This window comes from Accipiter gentilis, chromosome 3 (genome assembly GCF_929443795.1).
Source record: "Accipiter gentilis chromosome 3, bAccGen1.1, whole genome shotgun sequence".
Lineage (NCBI taxonomy): Eukaryota > Metazoa > Chordata > Aves > Accipitriformes > Accipitridae > Astur > Astur gentilis.
The window spans coordinates 39,785,581-39,797,920 of NC_064882.1; the positions used below are offsets into that span (position 1 = coordinate 39,785,581).

Genomic DNA, 12,340 nt, shown 5'->3' on the forward strand with positions numbered 1-12,340 from the left:
TTGGAGACAGAAAGATAAAACACATTCCTGTCCAACAAACCAATTCCTTCTTGTCCACTTTCCAAAACTTCTGTGTTGAGAGGTTTCCAATGGGTATCTCTTACCATTTTTGCTGTCCTTTCTCTCAGCATAGCACTAGCTCTGTGGATTACTTCACTGCCTTATCAAATTTAGCTCTTCAGACAAATGCTGTTGTACCTACTTCTTATGGGAAAATCTAAAAAGTTTTGACTGTAGGAATAAGTCGCGTTAAGCAACTGTAGTTCCTATCCTTACTTGCAGAGTTTCTGAAGGCTCAGCTATCACTACCACTTTTGAACCAAGCATTCAGCTGATGAATTGATATTGTATGCACACTTTCTACTACACTTTTTAAGCCTAATACTTGTTTTTTGCACAATTGTTGAATTTCAGTCATGTTTCATATTTAATCACAGCATTTGTTTTTGTTCAGGAGTGCTACTATAAAACAGCTTCTGATGGTCTGCATTTTGCATCCACAGAAAAATCACAACATTAATTTCATTCCGAAGTACCTGATTGAAAGTTCTTGGCAACTACTCCATCCAGCAAAATGATCCATATTCATATCTTTCATCCTACACTGCTCTCCAAGGTTCATACTTTGGCTTAAATCCCTCTGGCTTTATTATCAGACTAGAATCTGTGCATTCTTTACTACAGAGATAACTCACCAATTTAGATGTTTCTGAGTGCCAGTGCAGTCAGGTTCTTTGCTCCAATGGCATCCCACCAAGGCTGGCAAGTTCCACGATTGATTTATCTGATACACGATCTTGGGAACCTCAGCTCCACAGACTAACCCATGCCACAGCACAAACATTTATTCAACCTCAACTTATTATAATGAATAAATAAACAAAATGGGTCCCAAACGCTATGCTAGGAGGCTGCATTAGTGCATCTCCTCCCTACCGCTTTTTTTATTCTTTTATCAGTAGCTTTTCAAAATATTTCAAATGGCATTTAGCTCATACTTCTAATAAAATCTTCCCTAACCTCAACCTTCTTTCTTGAAAATATTTTTGTCACAAAATATTTAATCTTCTGCTCCTTGATGTATCTCTTATTTAGTAAGGCAGAACTCAGAGAGCAAGCCAAGATTCACTCTCTATTATGTTTTTGACTATGGCAAAGAAAACATGGAATTCTGATGTTAGCCCTCAAGGCCAAATATGTTTAAAGATTATTATTATTTTAAAACACAGATTTTTTTAATGTGCGTTTTAGCACAGATGTGAGATATCAGTATTTTAGTATTTTGATATGAGGCACAGGCTAGAAGAAGTTTCACAAAAGACAGTTAAATGGCCAACTCTGCCAGCCAACAGAACAAGACCGCCCTGTGCTTCCCCAAAGAGCCACACAGAAAACTGACAGTATCCTTCACAGACAACAGAAGAAAAACGTTAAAGCTTCCATGAAAGTCTATTTCAAAAGCATATCATGCTATAGTTTTCCAGTCATTTGCCACATATGTATCCTTACCCCAAATATGGATGAATATAAAATAGCTCCAATTTGTACTAGGGAGCTGAATACCAAAGTTCAAAACAAGATCAAATTGCTATCTTGCACCAAGATAAAAATAGGACAAGTTAAAAGGATGGGGACAAAACTAGAAACTGAGCCATCACCTGTTGAGTAACCCTTGCAATTTAACACATGCTTTAAGTCACTTATATATTTTATCAGTTTCAAATTATGTCAAATACTAGAACCTACATCAATGGTGCCCCACAGCAAAGTAATTTTGCCCAACGTAAGAATACTCTGAAGTATGTATGGGCTTTTCCCTACTTAGTAAATTTAATTTGATTGCTACGAAACGTTCAAAAAGATTTTCAAACATCTACTTTCACATGTAGCTCATCACACCGTTGTACTATCAGAACAATTTCCACGTAATGGTATTATTTCTCAACATTAGCAAGAAGGATAGTAGACATCTTGCTTTTGGTTCAACCATGATTAACAGGTATTTGTCTACTGCACACAAAATGCATTTTAAAAAATTCAGTATATGGTATACTCTGTTACATGCTTCTGACAGAAGCGGCTTTTCAAATGTTCCAGAGTCAATAGATTACCTGTGCTAAAGTTTAAAGTTGCTTGTGAGCAAAGTAATACACAATGGACTATGCATTAACCTATCATCGCCATACACAAGGTATTAGTATATATGATCCGTTTTCCAGGAATCTTGTGAATTTTTGTAGTTTTCTATTCACCAGATGGGCAGCAGAATAGAGTATGGTCTAAGTTTCCCTTATAACGCATTCCAAAAACTTCCCTTCCTGTTGATGCTAAAAAAACCATAAAATAACTATGCTAGACACCATCAACTTGGTAAGAACATTAAAAATAGCACTTGATGTATCACTTTTGTCATTTCTGTCAGTGTAAACTGGAAGGAAAAAGGTAAATACGTTTACACAGCTGTCTTATTACCTCCAATGACTGCAGGTCATAGTGAAGCTAATTTGAAGGTACCGTGAAGGGGGAATTTAGGCAGTTTCTCTTTTCCTTCAAAAATGTTCTCAGAACCAAAGCGTTCCCAACAACCATTAATTTTATAAAAAAGCTAACCAACCCATTCAACCAGCTGTACAAATTTACAAGCTGCATGGTGACTACTGGCAGATCAACAAGGCTCTCCTCACCCACCCCCTTTCTCCCAAGTTCTCCACAATTATGCCCCAAAGGAAATTTGGACTCCCATGCCAAGCTCTGAAGGAAAATTATTTTCTCTCTCCACTTTACCACCTGACCACTTATCCTCGTGCCATATTCCATCTCTGCCTTCTCATTTACACCACTGAGGTTCCAAGCACATCCTCGGTGAAGACACTTCTGAAAGCTACAAAGTGGAAAGTGATGCTTCCTAGAAACAAGGACTTACTTATCCACTTAGATCCACTTCAGTATCTCCACTCTTCCTTCATCCAAAGGCTAGATTTGAGAATTATACCAGATCTATCATATTTACTCAACAGTAAGGTCATTTCATTTATCTCTGCAGAAAAGTAATGAAAGAGCTCAAATAGTATAGCCACAAACATAGTATTAAGTATGCAGTCATCATCATCTACTGCATTACTGTTAGTCCCACCAAGCATTTCTTTCCTGATGTTTGATTACTGAATGTTAGGGTATCTGTTCTTTTCAGCAATACCACTTAGTGGATGCTTCCCATTGTGCAGCACAGTGCTCTCAAGGAGAGGTGAATTTTTTTTTTTTTTCCTAGAAAAGGCTAGGCACTCTACCTCGTTCTACACAGAAAATACTTCCAGTTTTCATGCATTCAACCATCTTCTATACTTAAAACCTAAGAGGTGCCTTGTAGTTATGTAAGCAGCAATGACCAGAGGTGACTGAAATGCTTCAACAATTGTGCTTGTACCTTCTCCTCATCATAAACTACATCCTTGCTCCAGTAATTTGGCCAGAGCAGGTAAACCTTTACATACACATGGAGTCCCAACACATTCAATAGGTTTTAACTAACCACAAGGAAAGACACGCATTTACCAGTCTGTAGAAATAAGGCCTCGCTTGGGAAACATAGTGACACCGGTGGAACAAAAAGCAGGCTCAGTGCAAAAGTGAGAGGTGAATGGACCACAAAACAATAGGACACTGAAAAACAATCCCTTCTTGCCATTCCTTAGCTATTTTGTTAGCGCAATGTTTTGGACACAAACTTACATATATATAAAAATATCTATTCACACACTTATACGTGTATATGTACGTATACGCATACATATCAATTTCATCACCCAAACATTAGAAAGCAAGCCCCTCACTAATAATTTTTGCTCCCAGTCTAAAACAAAGTGGGGTTGTTTTGTTGGAATATCCAGTCTATTGCATGCAGGCAGTAATTTAAATGCAATAGTCTCATCTGCAAAACAACAACTGGCTTCAGAAAAAGCACACAGCCCTACAGATACTAAAACAGAATTTTTTTTATTCTTACTAGCCGTTTGTTGGATTCATATTGAACTAAAAAGAAATATATTTTAAATTTAATTTCCATTTTCTAAACTACTCCAAATCTACACCCTTAAAGTATAATGACCTAGTTTCTTCTGACATTTTCAAATAATATTTGATAAATTAGTAGGTTTTACTGCACTTCTAATACCTGCATTTTTCCAAGTATGTATGAGGGTGTATAGTCCTATAACATTGACAAGAACTAGCCATATAGTCTCCAGGAATATCCAGAGCTTTTATATTCAAATACTGAAAAATACTGTCACATTTTCTGACGGCTGCATACTAGATGAAAATCCCAGCATGTTTTAATATATGCGATATAGATGCTTACTGAAACAACCAAAAATTGCATATGCTGTAAGTATTGAGCCCTGAGTAGTCCTGCAAAACAGTGGTTTTATTCAATGATTACATCCAACAGTCAAATAATACCACACTGTGAAATTGAGGAGTTTATTAAGATTGATATGCTGCATTTCCTGAGCAAAATTCCCACAGCAAAACAAGCAAATAATAGCTTCAGCAATAAATTTACAGAGATTCTACTAACGTACGAACATTTTGGTGAAGAACCAATTTATGTTTGCAGCTGAAGCCACACATTCCATGTTTAAGGAATTTTAGTAAGCATATATATATATATATGTCCGCATAAACCACCAGCAAGGACTCTGCAAAATCTATTACAAACTTCATTGCCACCCTACAGTGTTTACAGTTACCTTCCTTAGATGTCTGAAAAGGCTAAACGCCAAACATATCTTGTTTTTTTTTAAAGCAGACCTCGTTTAGCTTACTCAGCATGGGCAGCACTAGCTCCTAAATTTAAGAATCATTATAAACCAATTTTAATGCAAATGCCAATAAGGAAACTATTCACGCACACGAAATGCATGGGCAATGACTGATACCAGCCTCTTGCTTGTTTAATGCCTGTTAGCAAGAGGCCCGTTTTCTGTGAAATCTGTTTAAATATGGTGTTTACGGTCTCTGTACTTTTACTAGTATTTACTCCTCCTCTCAGCCGACACATTTTAAAAAAAACAAAACCAAAAAGCAAGTATAAATATGTTCAAGAAGTGTGGCAAATTCCCTTCTCCACCCCCAGAGCGGTAAAGCCACAGCGGATGAGCTGTAACTATGGCCTTGGGAATACAAGTTCCCCAGGCTCTTTTACCACACAAATATCAATTCAAGTTACAAGAGCCCTATCCTCTTATACTTAATGAAGATTGAGCCAACGAGCCCACACGCCTTCGCAGGAATGTTTTCTTTCCGTTTTCCTAACAAGGCTCTCCTCCCATACAGGTCCAGGATGGACTGCAGAAGGGTGTAAGTAGAAGGATCATCACACCAGTGTTTAGTGGAGGAATAAATCAAACATGGCTTCCCCCTCCATACATTTCCAGAGTTACATTCACTCCTGCTGCCGTACAATCCCAGTCCTACCCGGAGGGAAGGGGCAGGAGCAGCCTCCACCTCCCCACACCCTCACCGCCACGGCGGGGTGGGGAGGGGGGGGCATTTGCAGCCACCCCACCCCTTCAGGAGGCGGTTTAAACCCTGGAGGAGGCTTTTTTTTTTTTTTTTTTTTTTTTTTTTCCTTCCCATCGGTCCCGTGTCGTCGTCTCCCCCCCCGCCGCCGCCTCCGGTTTTCTTTCTGATTTGCAGTGATTGATCCCCCCCCCCCCCCCCAGGGGAGGGGGGTGGGACGGGTGGGCACCTCTCCCTTACCCCTTTATGTTGCCCCCCGACCTCCCGCAGCGCCGAGGAGGAGGAGGGCGGCGGGGGGGGGGGGGGGAAGGATGAAGCTACAACAGCCGGGACTCCGGCTCGGCATCGCTGCTTTCCGCTCCTCCGCCACCCAAGAGTCAGGCCCAGCCAGCGGCAGAAATCCTGCGGCAGCCTCCGGGGCGGGCGGGGGCGGTGAGGGGGGGTCCGCGGCCCCTCAGCGAGGGCCAGGTAGCGGGGGGGGGGGGGGAAGGGAGAGGGGGAGCGAACAAAAAAAATCCTCCTCCGGGGAAGGGGGAAACGGGCGCTGCGGGCTGCCCGGGCAGGGGCGGGCGATGGAGACGGCGGGGAGACGGCGGTAAGTTTAAGGGGGAGCGGAGCTCCGGCGGAGGGGGGGCAGTCCCCGGGGGAAACGGATGCTCCGCGACGGGACCCCCGACCCCCACGCCGCCTCCACAGCGCTTTACCGGGCAGGGCCCGCGGTCCCAGCCGGGGAGGAGGTTCCCGGTGACGGCGGCGAGGCGCGGGGCCGGGCGGCAGCATCCCCGCCGACGAGGGAGCCTAGCCGCCGCCGCTCCCGCCTCCCGCCCGGGGCCTGCGGGAACGTGCCCCGGGTGCCTCCTCCCTTCCCCGGGGAGGCGGGAGTGGGGGGGGGGGGAAGCCAGCCGCGCTCCCGGCCTACTGACCTGTGCCCTAGCGCATCCTTCTCCCCCGGGAGCCGGGCGGAGGCGGCGGCGGTAGCTCGGTGCCGGGGAGCGGCGGCAGCGGCGGGAGCCGAAGCGACACGGCAACAGCAGCGGCGGCGGCGGCAACGGCGGCGGCGGCTCCGGCGATCCTGCGCGGCGGCCCCGCCTCCTCCTCCGGCCAGAACCAGCGCGAAAAATCCAGGCCGCTGATTGGGCGCCGCCGCTGCGCTGCCCCTGGAGCGGCTGTTTCAAATCCCCCCGCACGGAGCCGCCCGCACGCGCGGCCCAGCGGCCCGGCGGCGGCCGGGAGCAGCGCCAGCCGCCCCGCCGGCGGTGAGCGAGCGGGGACGGCGGGAGCGGGGCCCCGGCCCGCGCCGAGGGCCGCCCGCCCGCCCTGACAGGGCCGCCGGCGAGGAAGAGGAGGGCGGGCCGGGTGCCAGGGGAGGGAAGGCCGCGGGGCAAGGTGGGGCCAAAGGCGGGAGCTGTGTGGGGCCCGGCCCGCTCAGGGGGGGGGGGCTTGGTTCGCCGCGGTGGCGTCCCCAGGTGGGCGAGAGCGCGTCGAGGACCCGCCGGCCCCGCAGAGGTCGGTGGAAAACACTTGTGTCTTATAATTTATTTATTTATTTATTTTTAATATCGGTGTTTATCTCCCCCGCCTTGGGCGCAGGGACGCTCGCCGTGGGCCGCACTGCCTGGTGAACGTGCCCCCCTCACCCGCTGGCCCCAGCAACCGTACACGTGCGCTCTCTGAAAATCCTGATTCAAGCCAAATGTTTTGACTTTCCGTACAACTGCACACAATTTCGAGGCTGTCCGATGGTTGTAAGAACCCAAGTGCGCCTCGCTGCGAATTACCCGGGCTGTCTCTTCTGGAAGTATGGCCTGGTTTGGTTTGTTTCTTTTTTTTTTTTTTTTTTTTTAAAGCTTGCACCAAAATAAGTACATGTGCTTGCAATTTGCCAATTGAAAGCACAGCTATTTTTTTTAGGCCAAATCGTTAAATATCTGTCATGTTATGACAGGAACAAATATTCTCATGAACCGTCCCACCAGATAATGCAAAGCAGGTAATGGCCAACTTTTTCAAGCTTTCGATGGTTTGATAGAGGATTTGTGGAGCAGCGAGAACCTGTGTTTTCTGTACAAGGCTGAGAATATAGTTCCTCTGTGCTATGGATACTGCATTAACCTGGTAGCTAAGGGCCTCACCTAACTCCTCGGAAAGGTAAACAGATGATAATGGAGGAGGGGAACACACCAGCATCATACTTTCTGGAGAATGGTGAAATTACACCATCTGTTACAGAAAGGCTCAGATTTATTTATTTATTTAACATAATACTTAAATTACTTTTATATGTTAAAGTTTGTCAATGTTTTTACGTGTGCGTTTCATGATGGGTGCACCTTTCTTAGCATGGCAGTTAACAGTTGAACAGTGCAAACTTAGCGTTAATTACTTGGTAATGAAAAAGCATTGGCTGATTAAAACTTTAGTCTCAGGGTGGCTGAAGGAAATCCGTCTGTAGTGATAAAGATATCTTAACTCATTTTACAGCCTTTCTGTTAAAAAAATACACTATCTTTAAGGTGTTAGACAAACAAGATTTAGTTTCCAAATGTCATTATTTACAGCATTAAAGAAAAAGATAAAGTGACATCACTTTTTAAAATTGCTAATTTGAGTTAAGGCATGACAATTTTATCTTCCACCTTCCTTTTTAAAGTTTAGTTATATGCATTTACAGAAAAAAAATGCTTTCTAATTAAAAATAGAGGCACCATTATCAATACAAATAAATAGAAGTACAAATTTGTGAATCCTGTTGTTTTGCTACATAAAGGCATATATACAGGTGTGCTTTTCTTCCATAGTAGAACAATAATTCTAAAGTATTAAAAGTACAAAGCATGACATGTTTGCAGGGGTGCTTGCTGTTTCCCCTCCCCTAAAAACTTGCATAAGAAACCAGGTTAGTTATCAATAACTGGCATGCTACAAATGCATTATCTACTTTTCTGTCAGGAATAAATTCTGTGTTCAAGCTCAATGATATAAATTCATCTATGACTTTTTTAAAATGAGAAACGGATTTTTATTCTGTACTTAATTACGAATGCGTAAGATCCTCCAGATAATGCAGTCCTCATGCTTGCCTTCTGTGTCAGTTGTTTAAGATTTAAGTGGAAGGGTTTTCCTATCATGGTCAAGGTGACAACAAATCTTCCCTAGTCCTTTCAGCTCCTATAGATCACGGGCCTTGCCTATGCTACTAAGAGTTGCAACCATGTAATTACCTCCTGATAGACCTACCATGCGACTTTCCAGGAAAGCTTATGCTGGGAGTTAACACCTTTAACTGGAATAGCACCAGTTTATACTGTACATAGACACTGGTGCAAACTTCTCCAATGTCATGACCCTTTTAAGCAGAAACTGCGCATGCAGGTTTTTTAATTTCAAAACCAGCTGTGTTTTCTTGAGCTTATATCGTGATAATAAAAATCCCTCCATTTTTTCACTGCGGTATGCAAAGAGGCCGATTCTTTGAAAGTGGGTATAGTTATATTATGCCTCTGAAAACTGAGTTCAAAAAAAGTTTTAACTTCTCATGGTGTAAATGCACATGCAGTGCAGAATGAGCTTGTGCTGACAAATAACAGGCACGCTGCATTACACTTGAGTGATGGCTTCAAAAGAGTTGAATTAAATGTCCTCTGATCTGTTTCTAGTAGTTGCAAATTTCCAGACTGAATGTCTTGGAGGTTTTATTCTCTTCATTACATTTTCTTGCAATTTTGAATTAGCCAATAATTTTTTAACAGTTTGATGTTTCTTGCATAGCCAAACAGGTCATTGAAACCAAAAGATGCACAGCTAGAGCAGATAATAGTATTCATTTATTAATGACCCCTGTTTCATTTGGTATCTAAAATTTTATTGCTCCATACTTTCAACTTTTATGGATATACTGTGTCAAGAAGTAATCAAGATCAATATCCCTCTGTTCAACTCAATGAAGGAATTTAAATAAATGTAGCAGTTTCATATTGTTCTAGAAATATTTAAATATTTTAGAGATTATCAATTAGTTACTAGGCTGAAAGATAATTTACAATTTAAACACTTTTTCAAGATCATTTATTCAGCAATAATGGTAGTCAGTGCCCCTGACCTCAGGCATGTTAGGGTATACTGAAATTCTGAAGCTGAAGGAAGATTTTTGTTGTTGTTGTTGTTGTTGCCACCACAGGGACAGACAGTACCAGAAAAGCTAAGGCCTACATTGCAGTTGCTGTAGTTTCACTGCGTTAGGCAGAGCTCGGAAACAAATTCTACGTGTGTGGCACCACTCCATGCAACAGTGCAGAACTCTCTCCCCTGAGAGTTTGGTCAGCCCTGTTAACAAGGGGATGGGGCACGTTTTGGGGTACTTCTAACTATTAGAAATAATGGAGATGAGCAGTCCCTGCGCTAAAGCTTTGCCTTTCTCCTGGCAAAGGCCAATTGTAATGACGGTGCAGTTAGCAAGCACGTTTAATCTCATTGTAGATCTTTTGTGTCAGGAGCTTCGTGTTTGCGTTTCTCTCCTGTAGGGATCCTAAGGATTGATTACTTTCTGAATTCCTTTCTTGTATCCCTTTTTATTTGTGTTTCAGGATTTTATATAATCTTCTGTTTAGTAAATATTTTCCTGAATGCAGATTGTCTTGGTGGCAATGTAAACATAACTACAAGTAGAGTTGAACTGAAGTTACATGAGTGCAGTCGATGAGTTTATCAGATATTCCCAAGTTAATACAGCAGCACAGCATGTCCACAGTGTTTCCTGTACTATAGGTGTTTAATGAGATAAGGACTGAACTAGGCCATATAGAATCTACAAATGTAGGTTTTCTTGTTTCATAGACTTCCACCTGTTAGGGCTAAACACTGAAGGCATTGTAGTTCTACTTCAAAATGTGAATACACTGGAAAGGTTAATGCCCCCCATTGTTCTGTTTTGTTGTAGCACTGATGCAGAGATACCTTCCCAGTGTTGTCCCTCCTATCACCATTACCCTCTCCTTCATGCTGTCAGCTGGCAACCCATCACCTAAGTGCTGACTTTGGCCAGCAGTCCATGTTTTTCCTTCGGATTAACAGTGAGTAATCGTTGTTTCCAACCTGCCTGAACCCTGTCTGAACCTATCCTTAGCTATGTTAGGTATAGCTAGATAGAGCCACTGATCCTGGCACTTCAGTCCATGTGTCATCATGACTGTTAAGAAAAATCTTTATCGGCATGTATGCATTTATGTCTTTGGCCATGCAACACGTTGCATGCTGTTTAATATGGAGACAGCAAGCTGCTGATGCAGAAGAAAGAATGAAGTAAAAACTTAAATCAGCGTTTCAAAATATTTTATATTAAATGTAGCATAGTCATCCTAAAATTATAGTACTAAAAGCGTTCTTGAGAACCTACACGTATATTTGCTAATTAATTTGACTTAAGTTCATTGAAAATTCAGCATTGTGTATTAGAATTGTTTTTACTTTTAAATTCATTTGAAAATGAGAAGGTACAGGCTTTTCAGACTTTTCAAATGTTTTGTATAATCTCATATAAAAAGGGAGTAATAGTATTGTTTAATTGCAAGTTGATTCTTTGGGAAAAAGAAAATAATCTGCTTAGAGAATTTCAAACAGAATTAGTCTCTGTCTAAATGAGATGTCTTAAGTGGAACTATAGCTTAAATACTGTTCAGACTAAGAAATTATAACCTTGATGAAAATATACGGTTAAATGTCAATCTTCTTCATACTATGAGTTATACACCAGTCTGTTTACAAGATATGTTTTCACTTGGGGAAAAAAAGGGAGTAAATGTCACTTTTCTCGCAAATACGTATTTCTGTTTGCCTCACTTGTGCTGAGCAGAAGGAAGGGAAGTGTCATTGAGGGAGCAAAAGGAGAGGAAAGTTGAAGACCTGAGGGAGTGGGATACATCTTCAGGGGAAGGCAGAGGCCAAGAGAAAGGAAAGCTGAGGAGCATGTCCCTGCTGTTTCCCAGTGTTGGGATGATAAAAAACAGCTGTACACCAGTTCTAAGCAGCTAACATGCTCCAGCCTGGTATAAGTAACTTCAGTGCGCTAATAAATTTATCTATAGATGTTATATGTCTCTTATTATCTTCAACATCAATATGACTTAATTTAAACATTGCTGACATTCAGAATAAATCTAATCTATGTAGAAACACACAGCTTGAGGATTCAAAACACATTAACATATAATGTGTTTATAAACATAAATTTAATCTCATTTAGAAGTATAAATACTGAAGTACATTCTAATCAGAATTAATACTTAGCACTACAGAGCAAAATTACAGGTTTTTTTGCAAGATGTTTGGTATGCATTTCTAGATCTTTGCTTGTAAAGGCTAAAGCTTAACTCTATAACTCTTAGCTTTTGAGGAGCCGGAATGTAGGTTTGAATGTTAATTCTGCTGCATTTCAAATTACTGACTTATGCTTAATCTTCGTGTAATTATTGTTCAGCAACAAACACAATGTGTTAAGTTATATAGCAATGGAAGTCTTGAAGGTTTTTTTTTCTTTTTTTTTTTTCCCCTCCATTTTGGCAGAGAAGTGACTATTGATATTTCCACTCTATGCCAGTGCCAAAGAATAAAGTTTGTTAAGGGTTGAATAGGCCAGATAGATAATGCTACTTCTGTTTTCAGCAGACGCTAATGCAGTGTTTTATTTTGCACATATATTAATCTTTGCTGCCTCAGTACAGAATGGTGAGGGTAACTATGTCGGTCCTAAAGGTTAATTTCATTCTTTTTTAAGGCATGCCATTATTCTGTTAACAGTAATTGCTCTTTTTTGAATGATTAATTT

At 41.9% G+C, this 12,340-nt stretch overlaps 1 protein-coding gene across 4 annotated transcripts in view; it reads right to left on the reverse strand.

Annotated features, from left to right (window-relative positions):
• Positions 1 to 12,340, reverse strand: part of NSD2 (nuclear receptor binding SET domain protein 2) — a 105,025-nt gene that overhangs the window by 72,941 nt on the left and 19,744 nt on the right. For 3 of the 4 annotated variants that reach the window (XM_049797442.1, XM_049797421.1, XM_049797447.1), the window contains exon 1: positions 6,444 to 6,561. The exons of the other annotated variant lie outside the window; for it this stretch is intronic. The gene's annotated coding sequence lies outside the window, so the exon portion shown is untranslated. Of the gene's footprint in view, positions 1 to 6,443; positions 6,562 to 12,340 lie in introns of those variants that run through there. 4 annotated transcript variants of the gene reach the window in all.